We start from the raw sequence: 18,912 nt of genomic DNA, 5'->3' as shown, positions 1-18,912 counted from the left end.
CATAAACACAACAGCTAAGACACTGCACAACCTGAAAGTAGCCAAGACAGCTGTGTAAAGGACAGGGAGACACTGCGCAAACAAACACTGGATCAACTTATGCCAAGAAATCCAAACTGCATGTGACAAAGGAAATCTACAAGCTACGTACGAAGGGATCAAGAGGGTACTTGGCCCTGCCATCACCAAAGTTGCTCCTCTGAAGTCAGCAGATGGATGAAGTACTCACCGAAAGAAGTAAGCACATGTCCCGCTGGGCTGAACACTACTGTGAGCTGCACTCCTGTGAGTCGGACATCTCCCAGTCTGCGCTCAATGCTCTCCCGCAACTTCCTGTCGTGGATGAGGTAGATGAGGAACCCTCATCACTGGAGCTTGAGAACGCCATAGACTGCCTAACGAACAGAAGGGCACCTGGCAAGGACAGAATCCCAGCCAAACTGCTCAAGCACAGAAAGTCCCATCTATTGCCACAAGTTTATGACCTTCTCCTTCTCTGCTGGAAAGTAGGCTCTGTTCCACAGGAGATGCGTAACGCCAAAATCAACACACTATACAGAATCAAAGGCGACAGAGGAGACTGCAACAACTACAGGGGCATCTCACTCCTTCGTGTCACAGGGAAGGCCTTTCCTAGGCTCTTACTTAAAAGACTCCATTCATTTGCAGTCTGAGTGTACCTGGAAGCACAGTGTAGTTTCCATGCCGGCAGATCTACTGTGGACATGATCTTCTCCATACGCCAGCTATCAGAGAAATGTAGGGAACAGAGTATACTCCTTTACCTTACTTTTGTAGATCTCACTAAGGCATCCGACACCATCAGCAGAGCAGGGCTCTACAAGATTTTTGGAAAAATTGGCTGTCCACTGAAGGTCCTCAGTCTCATCCACTCATCCCATGACAACATGCACTGCACTGTACAATTTGATACCTCCACTCCGACAGTTTTAGAGTGAAGACTGGAGTTAAACAGGATTGTGTCCTAGTCCCCACTCTGGCATCTTCTTCTCCATGCTCCTGGCCTTCGCCTTCCCTGCAGATATGGAAGGAGTCTCCTTGCACGTGAGGTCAGACGGTAAGCTCTACAATCTATCAAGGCTGAAATCAAAGACAAAAATACATCACGTCTTGATCAGAGAACTCCTCTACACTGATGCTGCTGCACTAGTAGCTCACACGGAAACTCAACTACAAAGACTCATGGACTGTCTCTCCCGTGTCTGTAACTTGTTCTCCTTGACTATAAGCTTCAAGAAAATCATGGTCATTGGACAAGATGTTGCATCTCCGCCCCAATCACACTAAGTAACACCCCACTGGAAGTGGTTAGCAAATTCTGACACCTTGGGTCCATGGTGACAGACAATCTGTCCCTTGATGCAGAGCTCAATACCCACATAAGGAAAGTAGCTACCACCTTTGGCCGACTTGTGGCAGAACCCGCCTCTAAAGGATTGGCCTTCACAGCCATCAGCAAAGGTGCACCAAGAGAAGACACCCCACCTAAATGGATTGTTTGCTGCATGTCCATCATCTTTCATAGATGGAAGGATGCCAACCAAAACCTCCCCAGGGAATCAATTTTGAGGCCTTTTACCTCAAATTAACAGGGTCGTAATGGCCCCAAAATGGGGCCATTATTGAGCACAAGGCCACTGCACTTCTGCAGAAAAAGACATCTACTTGAAGGGAATAGGTGTACTTTTGGAGTAAATTATGCTTCAGATGGCCTCTTATTTTTGTTTGTGCATCTGATGGCATTTGATCTTCTAAACTAAAGTTCCCAATGGCGTAGTAGATAAATGCAGCACTCTGTGCGGTACTGAGCCATATACACCAGGCGGTCCTAAGTTCCCAGGCTGCATTGAGTTAGCTGATGTCAATGGTGATCCGCCATAAGCCTCTGTGCCCATCCACTGGGTGTGGAGGTGGGGGGAATCAGCATAATATTTCCTGATCACTCCCCAGTGACCCCTGTTAGAAAGTGTGCACATGTGGACAATGGGGAAGCATGTTATTTGAGTGAGTTGTGATGCCACCCTCCCCCGACCCTCGCAAGTGCCGACATTCACTGTGTAGGTTCACATGGGTGGAGGCGAACAGAGCCAAATTGTTGTAAGGCAGAAAATCTGTACAACTGGTAAATTTATACCCACTTTTACTAATTTCTTCACAAAAGATTCTCATTGCACCAGCAACTATCAAATAGTTCCTGAATGTGTCAGCGCTTTTAAAACAGAAGAGGTGAACAGGCAAGAAACTTGGGGGATAAATCATATAATGACATAGAATTTTACAGCAGGGAAACAAGTCATTCAGCCTAACAGGTCTATGCAGTGTTTAGGCTCCATACAAGCCTCCTCCCACTCTATTTGCTCCATCTCACACTGTCAACATATCCTTCTGTTCCTTTCTCCCTCATGTGCTTATCTAACTTCCCCTTACATGCAGTTATGCTTTTACCTCAACTATTTCATATGGTAATGAGTTCCACATTCTCACCACTCACTGACTAGGGAGGTTTCTCCTGAATTTCTTATTGGATATATTAGAAACATTTAAAATTCTGCTGCCCATGTTCTAACTTACGCCAAGTCCCATTCAGCCATCACTCCTGTGCTTGCAGGCTTATATTGGTGCCCAGTTAAGCAATGCCTCGATTTTAAAATTCTCATCCTTGTTTTCAAATCCCTCAATGGCCTCGCCCCTCCCTATCTGTGCAATCTCCACCAACCCTACAACCCTCCAAGATATCTGCGCTCCTCCAATTCTGGCCTCTTGCTCATCCCCGATTATAATTGCTCCACCGTTGGTCTCCATGCCTTCAGCTGCCTAGGTCCTAAGCTCTGGAATTATCTCCCTAAACCCCTTCACCTCTCTTCCTCTTTTTCCTCCTTTAAGGCTCAACTTAAAGCCTACCTCTTTAACCAAGCTTTTGGTCATCTGCCCCAATATCTCATTATGTGACTTGGTGTAAAATTTTGTTTGATAATGCTTATAAAGTGTCCTGGGACATTTTACTATGTTCAAGGTGCTATAGAAATACAATTGTTGTTATTATATCTTGTACTTAAAGCCAATTGGTTTTGGAATACCCCACAAGCGGAAATGTCCTCTCGACATTTACATGAAACCCTTTTGTAACTTTAATGATCTCTATTAGGTCACCTCTCAGTCTTCGCCTTTCAATAGAAAAGAGCTCCCAGCCTGTTAAGTCTTTCCTGATAGTCATACCCTCTTAGTTCTGGCATCAACCTTGTAAATATTTTTTGGGCTTTCTACAGTGCTTCTATATCTTACCCTGGAGACCAGAACTGTGCATAATACTCTAAGTGTCATCTAATCAAGGTTCTACATTTCAAAGAGGAAAAATTCAAAAATGAACAATTTGCCACTGCTGGTTTTGTCTGTCTTCAAATCCAGTAACTTTGAGTACTTTACATCCCCCTCAGCCTCTAAGATGAGGGGACCTATGACAGCAGTGATACTGAAAGCCACAGAGATATTGTAGCTGAGGTCATGGGGTAAAGGCTGGCTCGGCCCGAGTCCTTCCATTTTTTCCCGCGCCCGACCCAACCCGACCATCAGTTAACCTACCTTCCGTTTTTGTTGCTTATCTGCACAAGCTTAAAATAACTGTAACGAAACCATCTTTCTAGTCCAAAAAGTAAATTAATATTGGAGCCACTTACCTGAGGTTGTGATTGAGCGTGTCCGACACACCCGACCCGACACAAGCCTGAATGCCGGACCCGGAAGTGCAACCCAACCCGAACATTTCGTCGAATCCCGATGGGTTCGGGTCGGGTTGCCGGCCTTTACTGTGCGGGGGGAGGCAATTACATTTTGAAGGATGGAAAACAACAACAACTGCTACTTGTATTTATATAGTGCCTTCAATGTAATAAAACATTCCAAGGCACTTCACAGGATCATTATAAAACAAAATATAACACTGAGCAAAATAAGGAGACATTAGGTCAGATGACCAAAAACTTAGTCAACAAAGAGGAAAAATTCAAAAATGAACAATTTGCCACTGCTGGTTTTGTCTGTCTTCAAATCCAGTAACTTTGAGTACTTTACATCCCCCTCAGCCTCTAAGGTGAGGGGACCTATGACAGCAGTGATACTGAAAGCCACAGAGATATTGTAGCTGAGGTAGATTTTAAGGAGTGTCTTAAAGGAGGAAAGCGAGGTTGAGAGGAAGAGAGGTGTAGGCAGGGTATTCCAGAGCTTAGGGCCTAGGCAACCAATGGTGGAGCGATGAAAACCAGGGATGCTCAAGATACCAAAATTAGAGTGCAGATATCTTGGAGGTTGTGGGGCTGGAGGTAGGAAGGGGCAAGGCCATGGATGGATTTGAAAACAAGGATGAGAATTTTAAAATCAAGACATTGCTTGACTGGGAGCCAACATAGGTCAGCGTGTACAAGGGTGATAGGTGGATGGAACTTGGTGCGGGTTAAGACAGGGGGAGCGGAGTTTTGGATGACCTCAAGTTTATGGAGGGTAGAATGTGGGAGACCAGCCAGGAGTGCATTGAAATAATCAAGTCTAGAGGTAATGAAGGCATGAATGAGGGTTTCAGCAGCAGATGAGATGAGACAGGGGCGAAGTCAGGGCGTTACGGAGGTGGAAGTAGGCGGTCTTACTGATGGCGCAAATATGAGGTCAGAAGCTCATCTCAGGGTCAAATATCACACCAAGGTTGCGAGCAGACTGGCTTAATCTCAGACTGTTGCCAGGGAGAGGAATGGAGTCATTAGCTAGGGAATGGAGTTTGGAGCGGGGACCGAAAACAATGGCTTCATTCTTCCCGATATTTAATTGGAGGATATTTCTGCTCATCCATTACTGGATGTTGGATAAGCAGTCTGATAATTTAGCAACAGTGGAGGAGTCGAGAGAAGTGGTGGTGTGTTAGAGCTGGGTATCAGCAGCGTACATATGAAAACTAACACAGCGCTTTCGGATGACGTCTCCGAGAAATCCTGCAGGACGTACTTCCTCCCTGCTCAAATTCCCAATATGTATTCCTGGTGCATGAAGCCCCATTCTGAGAGCACAAATTCATGAAGTTTAGCCTCATGTGCAAGCCTCAGCGCACTATAATAGTACTTTGCAATTAAAGCATGAGCACCTTTGTCCACTTGTTAATGTATGAACAGAGATCAATGTCATCCTCCACTCCCTTTCTGCACCATTGTCGTACACAGTCCATGTGTTAGACTGTCTCTCTCTCTTTGGTCTCCTTGTCTCGAGAGACAATGGGTAAGTGCCTAGAGGTGGTCAGTGGTTTGTGGAGCAGCGCCTGGAGTGGCTATAAAGGCCAATTCTAGAGTGACAGACTCTTCCACAGGTGCTGCAGATAAAATTGGTTGTCGGAGCAGTTACACAGTTGGCTCTCTCCTTGCACTTCTGTCTTTTTTCCTGCCAACTGCTAAGTCTCTTCGACACGCCACTCTTTAGCCCCGCCTTAACGGCTGTCCGCCAGCTCTGGCGATCACTGGCACCTGACTCCCACGACTTGTGGTCAATGTCACAGGACTTCATGTTGCATTTGCAGACGTCTTTAAAGCGGAGACATTAGACTGTAATCTGATATGATCTGCCCTATATTGCTTCAGTAAGGAAATATCCCATAAACAGTAGAGGGAATTAATTGAATTTAGATCAGACTAATTTCAATTTCCTGTTAAAGTTGGATGAACTTTATTGACAGGCAGAGAGATCTGGGGGTACAGGTCCACAAGTCACTGAAAGTGGCAACGCAGGTGGATAAAGTAGTCAAGAAGGCATATGGCATGCTTGCCTTCATCGTTCGGGGCATAGAGTATAAAAATTGGCAAGTCATGCTGCAGCTGTACAGAACTTTAGTTAGGCCACACTTAGAATATTGTGTGCAATTCTGGTCACCACCCTACCAGAAGGACGTGGAGGCTTTGGAGAGGGTACAGAAGAGGTTTACCAGGATGTTGCCTGGTCTGGAGGGCATTAGCTATGAGGAGAGGTTGGATAAACTCGGATTGTTTTCACTGGAACGACTGAGGTGGAGGGGCGACATGATAGAGGTTTACAAAGTTATAAGCGGCATGGACAGAGTGGATAGTCAGAAGCTTTTTCCCAGGGTGGAAGAGTCAGTTACTAGGGGACATAGGTTTAGGGTGAGAGGGGCAAAGTTTAGAGGGGATGTTCTTTACACAGAGGGTGGTGAGTGCCTGGAACTTGTTGCCGGGGGAGGTGGTGGAAGCAGGTACCATAGAGACGTTTAAGAGGCATCTTAAACAAATACATGAATAGGATGGGAATAGAGGGATACGGACCCCGGAAGTGCAGAAGGTTTTAATTTCGGCAGGCATCAAGATTGGCGCAGGCTTGGAGGGCCGAATGGCCTGTTCCTGTGCTGTACTGTTCTTTGTTCTTTGTTCTTTGAAAGAGTTTAGCATCTGTACTCAATCTAACATTCAGCCTATATAGTCTCACTATTAGCAGGTCTGTTAGAAATTAGCCAAAATGGCCATTGGCAACTTTAATGTCTTTTGACTCTTGAATGATTTTATTTTACAGTGATGCTGATGACATTGTTAGGGGAGCTGATTTGGAAGAATTACTTTGTCTGAAGGAGGAAGAGAGCTGACTTAACACACACTGTTGAAATTACAAGCTCACTGAAGCACCCTGGGGTTAATGACTGTATCTCTACTCATGTTAATTCAGCTTCCTCACACTGTTAGCAGAGTTGGAGCCAATAACACAGGGGTGCTACAGCTTTAACAGCATATTTTCATTTATCTTTGTCACCCTGTCTGTCTCAGTAACTCCCTCCATCAGTTCCCCTGGTGATGTCATTAGTACATACTGGTTAATGACAATATTCAAAAGAAATTACAGATATATGCAGAAGAAAACAAAAAGAACGTCAAAGTTAATCCTAATTCTTTGTAACTGGTTGATTTTTCAATAGGCTCCTGTTGTCAAGACTTTCTTAAGGATTTGTTATGAACAAGGCATGAGGGAATTAGTTGTTTGGTACAAAATATTGGAAAACATTTTCTGCTAGACACTCACATTTTGTACAAGCAGTGCACAATCCTCAGACTATTTGAACTGCACATTGCACCTGATTTTTACCCATTTTCACTTTCCTATATGCATTCAAATGCAGAAAAGGTAGTTCATTATAGTCAAAAATATGGAGATGACCCATGACATCTGTGCATATGGTTTGTGTGGTCACATTCAGCTTCTGCTTGAACAGTGGGAGTAAACTCTATACAGATGCTAATAGGTCATCTTCCCATGTTCTCCACTGTCTTATAAGAAAACATGGAATAAAAAGAAGTCACTCCAAGCCATTCCTTTCATAGCCAAACTGCTCTATTATGTACTGTGTGCAAGCCATTCCATCTCTTGAAGAAATATTCTACAAAGGTTTTCCCTATCCATACCACAAAGATAAATCAACAAATATATATCTAGCTCTACATCTGCCCTACATTATTCATTCTTGACCATGCTTGTAGCAGCTCAGGAACCTTGAGGTGGACAAAACGTTCAATAATCTCTTTCTGTATTTACCGTAATAACACTCATCGTGTTCCCTAACCAGATATACACACAGCTCTTTCTAGAGATTTTAAAGTTGGCATAACATTTAGTTGTTTTTGCTGGATGTCTGCTCTCCACAAACATTCAGTGGGGAAAATCTTTCTAACGCATGTCTTGATTGAGACTTGTTAATTTTTAACTAATGTCATCTGGCCTTGTGCACACCCTTCAAATTGATGTGGTTGTATTTGCATTTTCTTTTCCTCACAGCATTTCAATAACCTGGATCATATCTCCCCTCACTCTTTCTGCAGTGAAAATAAGTTCAGTTTAGTGAGTCGCTCCTTATAACTCACATCACTGAGTCATCCCAATCTTTTCCAAGCCATCTCCAATGCTATTGAAGATAAGCTGCCTGAAGACGACAAACCACATACTAACTATGACCTTGTCAACGAGGTCACAGTAACTTATGTCAAAATATGATCCAGTGCACTTGAGATAAATCTGGGAACTTTATTAACTTTGTTGAAAACATCTTTGCGTTGATTGGATTCTTTCAATGAGTGACTAATAATCACAGCCAAATTCTGTGGGTATCAATGGGTGAAATGACACAATCACAAAATGGAGCAGAACTGGATCCCTGTCACTGTGATAAAAACAGAAAATGCTGGAAACACTCAGAAGGTTAGGCAGCATCTGCAGAGACAGCAACAGGGTTAATGAGCTGGATTTTCCCACGGGCTTTGGGACCCCAACATCAGGATCATTTCTAGGCCCTGAGCCCACACACGTCCTCAGCACACTCACCGGAACAACTCTATATGAGGTGGCCTCCTACTTGGCTGCCTCCTCATTCGCTGACCAATTAAGGATGGCAGGTGGACCAGGGAAACGGGAGGCCCAATATGAGGGCTCACAGCAATGTCCAAATGGCAATCCCACCGGGAGAGGTGAGCGCTACTGGAGAAGAGGGAGACCTAGAGAGCACATCAAAATGGAGGCGCTCATGAAGGCTTCCGTCTTCATAGAATCATAGACTCACAGAGCCATTATATGGCACAGAAGAAGGCAGTTCAGCCCATCGAGTCTTTGTCGGCTCTCTGTAGAGCAATCCAGTCAGTCCCATTCCCCCACTCTATCCCCATAGCTCTGCAAGTTTATTTCCCTCAAGTGCCCATCCAATTTCCTTTTTAAATCATTCATCACCTCTACTTCCATCATGGGCAGCGAGTTCCCAGGTAATGACTACTCGCTGCATAAAAAAATTCTTCCTCACATCCCCCCTACATCTCTTACCCAAAACCTTAAATCTGTGCTCCCTAATCCTTGTACCATCAGCTAATGGGAACAGCTTTTCTTTGTCTACCTTATCCAAACCTGTCATAATCTTGTACACCTCTATCAAATCTCCTCTCAATCTCCTTTGCTGCAAGAAGAACAACCCCAGCTTCTCCAACCTAACCTTGTAACTAAAAGCCTGCGTCCCTGGAACCATTCTGGTAAATCTACTCTGCACCCTCTCAATGACCCTCACATCCTTCCTAAAGTGTGGTGACCAGAACTGGACACAATACTCTAGTTGTGGCCTAACTAGAGCTTTATAAAGGTTCAGAATAACTTCCCTGCTTTTGTACTCAGTACCTCTATTTATGAAGCCCAAGATCTCATATGCTTTACCGACTACTCTTTCACTATGTCCTGAAACCTTCAAAGATCTATGCACATGAATCCCAGGTACCTCTGTCCCTTCACACACTTTAGACCTGTGTCGTTGTCTATATTGCCTCTCCCTATCTCTTCTGCCAAAATGCAATAACTCACACTTCTCTGTATTAAATTCCATCTCTGTATTATATTCCATATATATGTTAGCCTATATATGTCCTGTTGCAGTCGTTTGATATCATCCTCATTGTCTGCCATGCCTCCAAATTTGGTATCAATGGCAAATTTTGAATTTTATTTTGTATTCCAATATCCAAGTTATTTCTATGTATCAACATAGTGGCGGCACAGTGGCGCAGTGGTTAGCACCGCAGCCTCACGGCTCCAGCGACCCGGGTTCAATTCTGGGTACTGCCTGTGTGGAGTTTGCAAGTTCTCCCTGTGTCTGCGTGGGTTTCCTCCGGGTGCTCCGGTTTCCTCCCACAAGCCAAAAGACTTGCAGGTTGGTAGGTAAATTGGCCAGTATAAATTGCCCCTAGTATAGGTAGGTGGTAGGGGAAATATAGGGACAGGTGGGGATGTGGTAGGAATATGGGATTAGTGTAGGATTAGTATAAATGGGTGGTTAATGGTTGGCACAGACTCGGTGGGCCGAAGGGCCTGTTTCAGTGCTGTATATCTAAAATAAAAACAAAAGCAGTGGTCCTAGCACTTAACCTTAGGGAGCACCACTGTCTACCATCCTCCAGTCTGAAAACAAGCTATTTACCATGACGCGCTGTTTTCTGTTCTTAAGCCAATTTTTTTTATCCAAGCTGGCAGTGACCCTTACCTTCCGGGAGAGCAGCGGAGAGGAGCGTACCTGCGGGAAGAACACAGAGCGGGAAGCAGATAAATAGAGCCCGAGGATAATGGCCCAGATCACTTACCTTCCAGGAGAGCAGCGGAGAGGAGTCCAGGCACACCAGCGATTGAAAACAAAGTGAGCGGTGACATCACAGGAAAGCTGCAAAGTGATTGGTTGGTAAGTAACTGCTGTTAGGGAATGACTCTAAATAGCTGAGTTAGTACACCAGTGTAAGGGTGCATATGTAAATAGCTTAATAATAAGGAACCAGTGAATAGCCTTTTTTTGAGTAAGGTTTATTTTAAATAGTGAACTGTACTGATTTTTAGTAGGATTTATTATTTACCTTCAAAAGTAAAGGGAAGGACTTTAGAGTGTAGTGGGTAGTGTTTGGAGGAGAACAAGGCCCCTAGCATAATTAGTATTTTTGAAATTAAAGGGAGTAACTAAGTAATCTAAGGATAAGTCATGGCAGGAAAGCTTGCACCCGTGATATGCTCCTCCTGTGCTATGTGGGAAATCAGGGATGCTTCCAGTGTCCCTGACGACCATGTGTGCAGGAGGCGTATCCATCTGCAGCTACTGACTACCCGCATTACGGAGCTGGAGCTGTGGGTGGATTCACTGTGGAGCATCCGCGATGCTGAGATCGTCATGGACAGCATGTTTAGTGAGGTGGTCACACCACAGGCAAATGCTGCAAAGGCAGATAGGGAATGGGTGACCACCAGGCAGAGTAGAGGAAGGCAGGTAGTGCAGGAGTCCCGCTTTGGATACTGTAGGGGGAGATGGCTCAGGAGAAAGCAGCAAGAGCCAAGTTCACGGCACCATGGGTGGCTCTGCTCCACAGGAGGGTAGGAAGAAGAGTTGCAGGGCTATAGTGATAGGGGATTCAATCGTAAGGGGAACAGACAGGTGTTTCTGTGGCCACAAAAGAGACTCCAGGATGGTATGTTGCCTCCCTGGTGCTAGGGTCAAGGATGTCTCTGAGCGGCTGCAAGGCATTCTGAGGGGGGGAGGGCGAGCAGCCAGTTGTCGTGGTACATATCGGTACCAACAACATAGGTTAAAAAAGGGATGAGGGCCTACAAGCTGAAGATAGGGAGTTAGGACGTAAATTAAAAAGTAGGACCTCAAAGGTGGTAATCTCGGGATTACTACCAGTGCCACGTGCTAGCGAGAGCAGAAATAGCAGGATAGATCAGATGAATATGTGGCTGGAGAAATGGTGTAGGGGGGGATTCAGATTCCTGGGACATTGGGACCGGGTTCTGGGGAAGGTGGGACCAGTACAAGCTGGACGGGTTGCAGCTGGGCAGGACCGGGACCAATTTCGTCCGGGGGGGGGGGGGGGGGGGAGGGTGTATGCTAGTGCTGTTGGGGAGGGTTTAAACTAGAATGGCAGGGGGATGGGAATCTGAGCAGGGAGACAGTGGAGGGGGAAACCAGGATAGAATGAAAGACAGAAAGGTAAGAAGCAAAAGTGGAAGGCAGAGAAAACAAGGGCGAGAAACAAATGGGGCCAAAGTGCAAAATGAAGCCAAGATGACTAACAATGTTAAAAAGACAAGTCTAAAGGCATTGTGTCTTAATGCGTGAAGCATTCACAATAAGGTAGATGAATTAACGGTGCAAACAGATATAAACGATTATGATATAGTTGCGATTACAGAGACATGGCTGCAGGGTGGCCAAAGATGAGAACTGAACATCCAAGGGTATTCAATATTTAGGAAGGACAGGCAAAAAGGGAAAGGAGGTGGGGTAGCGTTGTTAGTAAAGGAGAAAATCAGTGCAATAGTGAGGAAGGATATCGGCTTGGAAAATCATGATGTGGAATCTGTATGGGTGGAGCTAAGAAAACGTTGGTGGAAATTGTCTATAAGCCCCCAAACAGTAGTGGAGATATAAGAGATGGCACTTAACAAGAAATTAGAGATGCTTGCAATAAGGGTACAACTGTAATCATGGGTGACTTTAAACTACATATAAATTGGTCAAACCAAATTAGCAATAATACTGTGGAGGAGGATTTCCTGGAGCGTGTACGTGACAGTTTCTTAGACCAATACGTTGAAGAACCAACTAGAGAACAGGCAATCTGGACTGGGTATTGTGCAATCAGAAAGGATTCATTAACAATCTTGTTGTGCGGGATCCGTTGGGGAGGAGTGACCATAGCATGATAGAATTCTTCATTAAGCTAGAGAGTGAAGGAGATGAATCCGAACCTAAGGTCCTGAATCTAAATAAAGGAAACTACGAAAGTATGAAGTGCGAGTTGGCTATGGTAGATTGGGGAACTTTAGAAAAAGGGTTGACAGTGGATAGGCAAAGGATAATATTTAAAGAATGTCTGCATGAATTACAACAATTATTCATTCATGTCTGGTGCAAAAATAAAACCGGAAAGGTGGCTCAACCGTGGCTTACAAAAGAAATTAGGGATAGTATTAGATCCAAAGAGGAAGCAAATAAAATTTACAGAAAAAGCATCAAGTCTGAGGATTGGGAGCAGTTTAGAATTCAGCAAAGGAGGACAAAGAGGTTGATTAAGTGAGGGAAATAGAGTATGAGAGTAAACTTACAGGGAACATAAAAACTGACTGTAAAAGCTTCTATAAATATGTGAAGAGAAAAAGATTAGTGAAGACAAATGTAGGTCCCTTACAGTCAGAAACAGGGGAAATTATAATGGGGAACAAAGAAATGGCAGAACAATTTAACACATATTTTGGTTCTGTCTTCACAAAGGAGGGCAAAATAACCTCTCAGAAATGTTAGGAACCAAGGGTCTAATGAGAGGGAGGAACTGAAGGAAATCAGTATTAGTAAAAAAACAGAGCTAGGGAAATTAATGGGGTTAAAAGCTGACAAATCCCCAGGGCCTGATAATCTATATCCCAGAGTACTAAAGGAAGTGGCCCTGGAAATAGTGGATGAATTGGTGGTCATCTTCCAAAATTTTATAGACTCTGTAGCAGTTCCTACAGATTGGAGGGTGGCAAATGTAACCCCACTATTTAAAAAAGGAGGGAGAGAAAAAACAGGGAATTACAGAGCAGTTAGCCTTACATCAGTAGTGGGAAAATGCTAGAGTCTATTATAAAGGATGTGATAGCAGAACACCTAGAAAGCATAAACAGGATTGGAAAAATCACTATCCAAGGCCCCAAACACTTCTTTCATGTGAAGCAGCGATTCACTTGTACTTCTTTCAATGTAGTATACTGTATTCGCTGCTCACAATGTGGTCACCTCTACACCGGGGAGACCAAACGCAGACTGGGTGACCACTTTGCGGAACACCTCCGCTCAGTCCGAAAGCATGACCCCGAGCTTCCGGTTGCTTGCCATTTCAACACATTTCTCATGCTCACATCTCTGTCCTGGGATTGCTGCAGTGTTCCAGTGAACATCAACACAAGCTCGAGGAACAGCATCTCATTTACCAATTAGGCACACTACAGCCTGCCAGGCTGAACATTGAGTTCAATAATTTCAGAGCATGACGGGCCCCCCATTTTACTTTTATTTTTAGTTATTTTTTCTTTTTTATCTTTTTTATTTTTTATGTTTATTTTATTTTAGTTTGCTCAGTTTGTTTCTACTGTGCCTACCCATTGTGTTCTTTTCGTGTTTGTGCTTGTGGCTGTTCTGTTTTCAGTCCATTAACACCCTCTCTGTACTAATGCTTTGTCTTTCAGCACACCATTTTGTTTGCCTTTGCTCCATGACCTTCTAGTCAGTTATTCTCTGTGACCTTGTCCGATCAACACCTCTTTTGTTATCTCTTGCACCACCCCCGCTTTACATGCTTAAAATCTTTTGCATTTCTTATATCTGCCAGTTCTGAAGAAGGGTCACTGACCTGAAATGTTAATTCTGCTTCTCTCTCCACAGATGCTGCCAGACCTGCTGAGTATTTCCAGCATTTCTTGTTTTTATTTTGGAAAAAGTCCACATGGGTTTACGAAAGGGAAATCATGCTTAACAAATCTACTGGAATTTTTTTGAGGATGTAACTAGTAGAATAGATAAGGGAGAACCAGTGGATGTGGTGTATTTGGATTTTCAGAAGGCTTTTGATAAGGTCCCACATAAGAGGTTAGTGTGCAAAATTAAAGCACATGGGATTGGGGGTAATATACTGGCATGGATTGAGAATTGGTTGACAGACAGAAAACAGAGAATAAGAATAAACGGGTCTTTTTCCAGGTGGCAGGCAGTGACTAGTGGGGTACCGCAGTGATCGGCCATAGCTATTCACAATATATGTTAATGACTTGGGTGAGGGAACTAAATGACCTAAAGCTGGGGGGGAATGTGAACTGTGAGAAGGGTGCAAAGGGGCTCCAATGTGATTTGGACAAGTTGGGTGAGTGGGCAAATGTATGGCAGATGCGGTATAATGTGGATAAATGTGAGGTTATCCACTTTGGTTGCATAAACAGAAAGGCACATTATTATCTGAATGGTGATAGATTGGGAAAGAGGGAGGTGCAACGAGACCTGGGTGTCCTTGTACACCAGTCGCTGAAAGCACGCATTCAGGTGCAGCAAGCAGTTAGGAAGGCGAATGGTATGTTGGCCTTCATTGCAAGAGAATTTGAGTAGATTAGATTAGATTAGATTAGAGATACAGCACTGAAACAGGCCCTTCGGCCCACCGAGTCTGTGCCGAACATCAACCACCCATTTATACTAATCCCACACTAATCCCATATTCCTACCAAACATCCCCACCTGTCCCTATATTTCCCTACCACCTACCTATACTAGTGACAATTTATAATGGCCAATTTACCTATCAACCTGCAAGTCTTTTGGCTTGTGGGAGGAAACCGGAGCACCCGGAGAAAACCCACGCAGACACAGGGAGAACTTGCAAACTCCACACAGGCAGTGCCCGGAATCGAACCCGGGTCCCTGGAGCTGTGAGGCTGCGGTGCTAACCACTGCGCCACTGTGCTGCCCATAAGTACAGGAGCAAGGATATCTTACTGCAGTTATACAGGGCCTTGGTGAGACCACATCTGGAGTATTGTGTACAGTTTTGGTCTCCTTATCTGAGGAAGGATGTTCTTGCCATGGAGAGAGTGCAACGAAGATTTACTAGGCTGATTCCTGGGATGGCACGATTGATGTATGAGGAGAGATTGGGTGGACTAGGCCTATATTCACTAGAGTGCAGAAGAATGAGAGGGGATCTCATAGAAACCTATAAAATTCTAACAGGACTAGACAGGCTAAATGCAGGGAGGATGTTCCTGACAGCTGGAGAGTCCAGAACCAGGGATCACAGTCTCTAGATATGGAGTATGCCATTTAGAACCGAGATGAGGAGAAAGTTCTTCACTCAGAGGGTGGTGAACCTGTGGAATTCTCTACTGCAGAAGGCAGTGGAGGCCAAGTCATTAAATACATTCAAGAAGGGGATAGATATATTTCTTAATGCCAAAGGGATCGTGGGATATGGGGAGAAAGCAGGAACAGGGTACTGAATTAGACGATCAGCCATGATCTTTTTTGAATGGCGGAGCAGGCCCGAAGGGCTGAATGGCCTACTCCTGCTCCTATTTTCTATGTTCCTATGATCCTCCTATTTCATAAGCCTCAATTTTGTTATCCAGCCTTTTAGGTGGTACTTTGTCAAAACGCTTTGTTAAAATCCATATAGACAACATCCATTGCTTTCATTCATCAACTTTCTCCATTACTTCATCACAAAATTCAATTTGATTAATCAAGCATGATCTGCCTTTTACAAATACATGCTGACTCTCCTTAATTAATTCAAATCTCTCCAAGTGCCTGTTGATTTTCTACTTGATTATTGTTTCAAAAACCTTACCACCACTGATGTTAAACTGACAGGCCTGTAGTTACTAGGAATGTCTTTACACACTTTCTTGAACAAGAGTGTTACATTTGACACTCTCCAATCCTTTGACACCTCCTCCATATCTAGGGAAGGTTGGAAGATTATGACAAGCCCTCCCGCTATCTCCACTCCCACTTCCTTTAGCAACCTGGGATGCGAGCCATCAGGACCAGGCGATTTATCCACTCCAAACATAGCCAGCCTTACCAGTACCTTCTTCCTATCAATTTTCACCCCATCCATAACCTCTACCATCTCTGCTTCTACCGATATTTTGTCAGCATCCTCTTCCTTAGTAAACTGATACGAAGTACTCATTAAGTATTCTAGCCTTGCCCTGTGTCTCTAAGCATATATTGCCCTCTTTTTCCTGAATAGGACCCATCCCGCCTCGTACTACATGTTTACCATTTAAATTCTACAATGCGTAACTCACCTCCTGACTCCCCAAACCATCTACAAGGCAGAAGTCAAGAGTGCGATGGAATACTCTCCACTTGCCTTGATGAGTGCAGCTTCAACAACACTCAAGAAGCTCGACACAATCCAAAACAAAGCAGCCTTTTTGTTAACTTCCATTGTATTTTCATATTCTCTCTTTGCCAGTCTTATTTTCATCTTCACTTCCCCTCTCAACTTATTGTATTTGGTCTGGTTTGCGCTTGAAGAATTCACCTGACACCCTCTTTTTTTTTTGTTTCATCATATTCTCCATCCCCCCTGTTATCCAAGGAGCCTTAGCTTTGGATCCCATCCCTTTCATCCTTGTTGGAATGTAACTAGACTGTACATGAAACATCTCCTCCTTAAATATCATCCATTGTTCCATTACCATTTTCCTGTCAATCTTTGGTTCCGTTTTGGTTAGATCTCTTTTCATCCCATTGAAGTTGGTCCTTTTCCAATTTAGAAGTTCTGCTTTAGGTTATTCCTTGCTCTTTTTCATTACTAATCTAAAGCTTATGATACGGTGATAACTCTTATCCAAGTGTTCCCCATAGATACTTGGTCCACTTAGCCCAGCTCATTTCCCAACACCAGATCCAGCAATGCCTCCTTCCTAGTTGGACTGAAAACTTACTGGTCAAGGAAGTTCTCCTAACAGTGGTAAAAAGATGACAAAATACTGTGAAGGGCCTCATGGTGGAGGGTTGGCCTTTCCAGAAGAGTGCCTGCAGTCACTCCTGAATACTGAAGCTCCAAGATGCTACCAATTAATTCAGCCACCCATGTCCCACCGACCTCCCGTCAAGCGGCAGCTTCCACATCATTGCTGGGCTCCTGACCCGGCAGGGGCCCTTGTGACGCTGGAAAAGTTGCAGTGATGGGGGAAAATGGCTTTTGGTTGTGATCCTAATTGGCTTCATTGTGTGCCCGCCTCTGTGGAGTGGGCTGCCTTTTCCCATGGCAGCCCACCCCTGGGAAAGTCACCCAGAGCCACAACAGCCATGCTGCAGCTAGTTTTGTACTGAAAAGGAACATTAGAAACAAAAATCTTTACTTGCTTCAAGTTATATTAAACTTGTACAGAATCTTGGTTAGGCCACATTTGGAGCAGAGTTCCGGTCTCCAAATTATAGAGAGATATAGAGGCATTGGAGAAGGTACACAAAACATTCACAAGGATGATACCAGAACTGAGAGGATATACTTATCGGGAAAGGTTAAAAGGCTAGAAAAGAGAAGGTTGAGTGGTGATCTGCTGGAGATCTTTAAGATAATGAAAGGGTTTGATAGGGGAGACGTAGAATGTCTCCATTTGTGTGGGAGACCAAAACTAGAGCTCAGAAGTATAAGATAAGTCACTAATAAATCCAGTAGGGAAGTCAGGAGAAAGCTCTTTACCAAAAGGGTGCTAAGAATTTTATTTTTATTCTTTCATGGGATGTGGGTGTCACTGGCTAGGCCAGCATTTATTGCCCACCTTAGTTGCCCTTGAGAAGGTGGTGGTAAGCCACCTTCTTGAACCACTGCAGTCCATATGGAGTAGGTACACCCACAGTGCTGTTAGGAAGGGAGTTCCAGGTTTTTGACCCAGCAACAGTAAAGGAACAGCGATAAAGTTCCACATTAGGATGATGTGTGCTTGGAGGAGAACTTGCAAGTAATGGTGTTCCCTTGCATCTGCTGCCCTTGTCCTTCTTGCTGGTGGAGGTCTTGGCGAGTTGCTGCAGTGCATTTTGTAGATGGTACGCACTGCTGCCACTATGTGCCAGTGGTGGAAGGAGTGAATGTTTAAAGTGGTGGATAGGGTGCTGATCAAGCAGGTTGCTTTGTCCTGGATAGTGTCAAGTTTTTCAAGTGTTGTTGAAGCTGCACTCATCCAGGCTAGTGGAGAATATTCCATCACACTCCTGACTTCTGCCTTGTAGATGGTTTGGGGAGTCAGGAGGTAGAGAATTCCCAGCCTCTGACCTGCTCTTGTAGCCACAGTATTTATGCGGCTGATCCAGTTGAGTTTCTGGTCAATGGTACCCGCAGAATGTTGATGGTGGGAGATTCAGTGATGGTAATGCTGTTGAATGGCAACAGGAGATAGCTAGATTCTCTCTTGTTGGAGATGGTCATTGCCCGTGGAATGTAATTAAGGCAAATAGAATAGACGCATTTAAGGGGAAACTAGATAAGCAGATGAAGGAGAAAGGAATAGAAGGATATGAAGTGAGGTGGGAGAAAGCTCATGTGGAGCATAAATAACATCATCGACCAGTTGGCCTGAATGACCTGTTTCTGTGCTGTAACTTCATGTAACATTCAGCAATAGATAACTTTCTCTTCCTCACATTCAGAGGGACATAGTTCAGAGCTGCTATTTACTGTGTACATCTCTTTGCATGCAAATCAAAATATAATTCTTAATATATGGGTACACAGTAGGCAGGACACACCCCATAGCTTGAACTTGCCTGCCTGCACCTTAGATCACAAACAAATATACTCAGTGTACAGGTGGGCC

This window comes from Heterodontus francisci, chromosome 3, assembly GCF_036365525.1.
Source record: "Heterodontus francisci isolate sHetFra1 chromosome 3, sHetFra1.hap1, whole genome shotgun sequence".
Classification (NCBI taxonomy): domain Eukaryota; kingdom Metazoa; phylum Chordata; class Chondrichthyes; order Heterodontiformes; family Heterodontidae; genus Heterodontus; species Heterodontus francisci.
The sequence above is the reverse complement of the archived record's forward strand: the minus strand, read 5'-3'. Positions refer to the sequence as shown.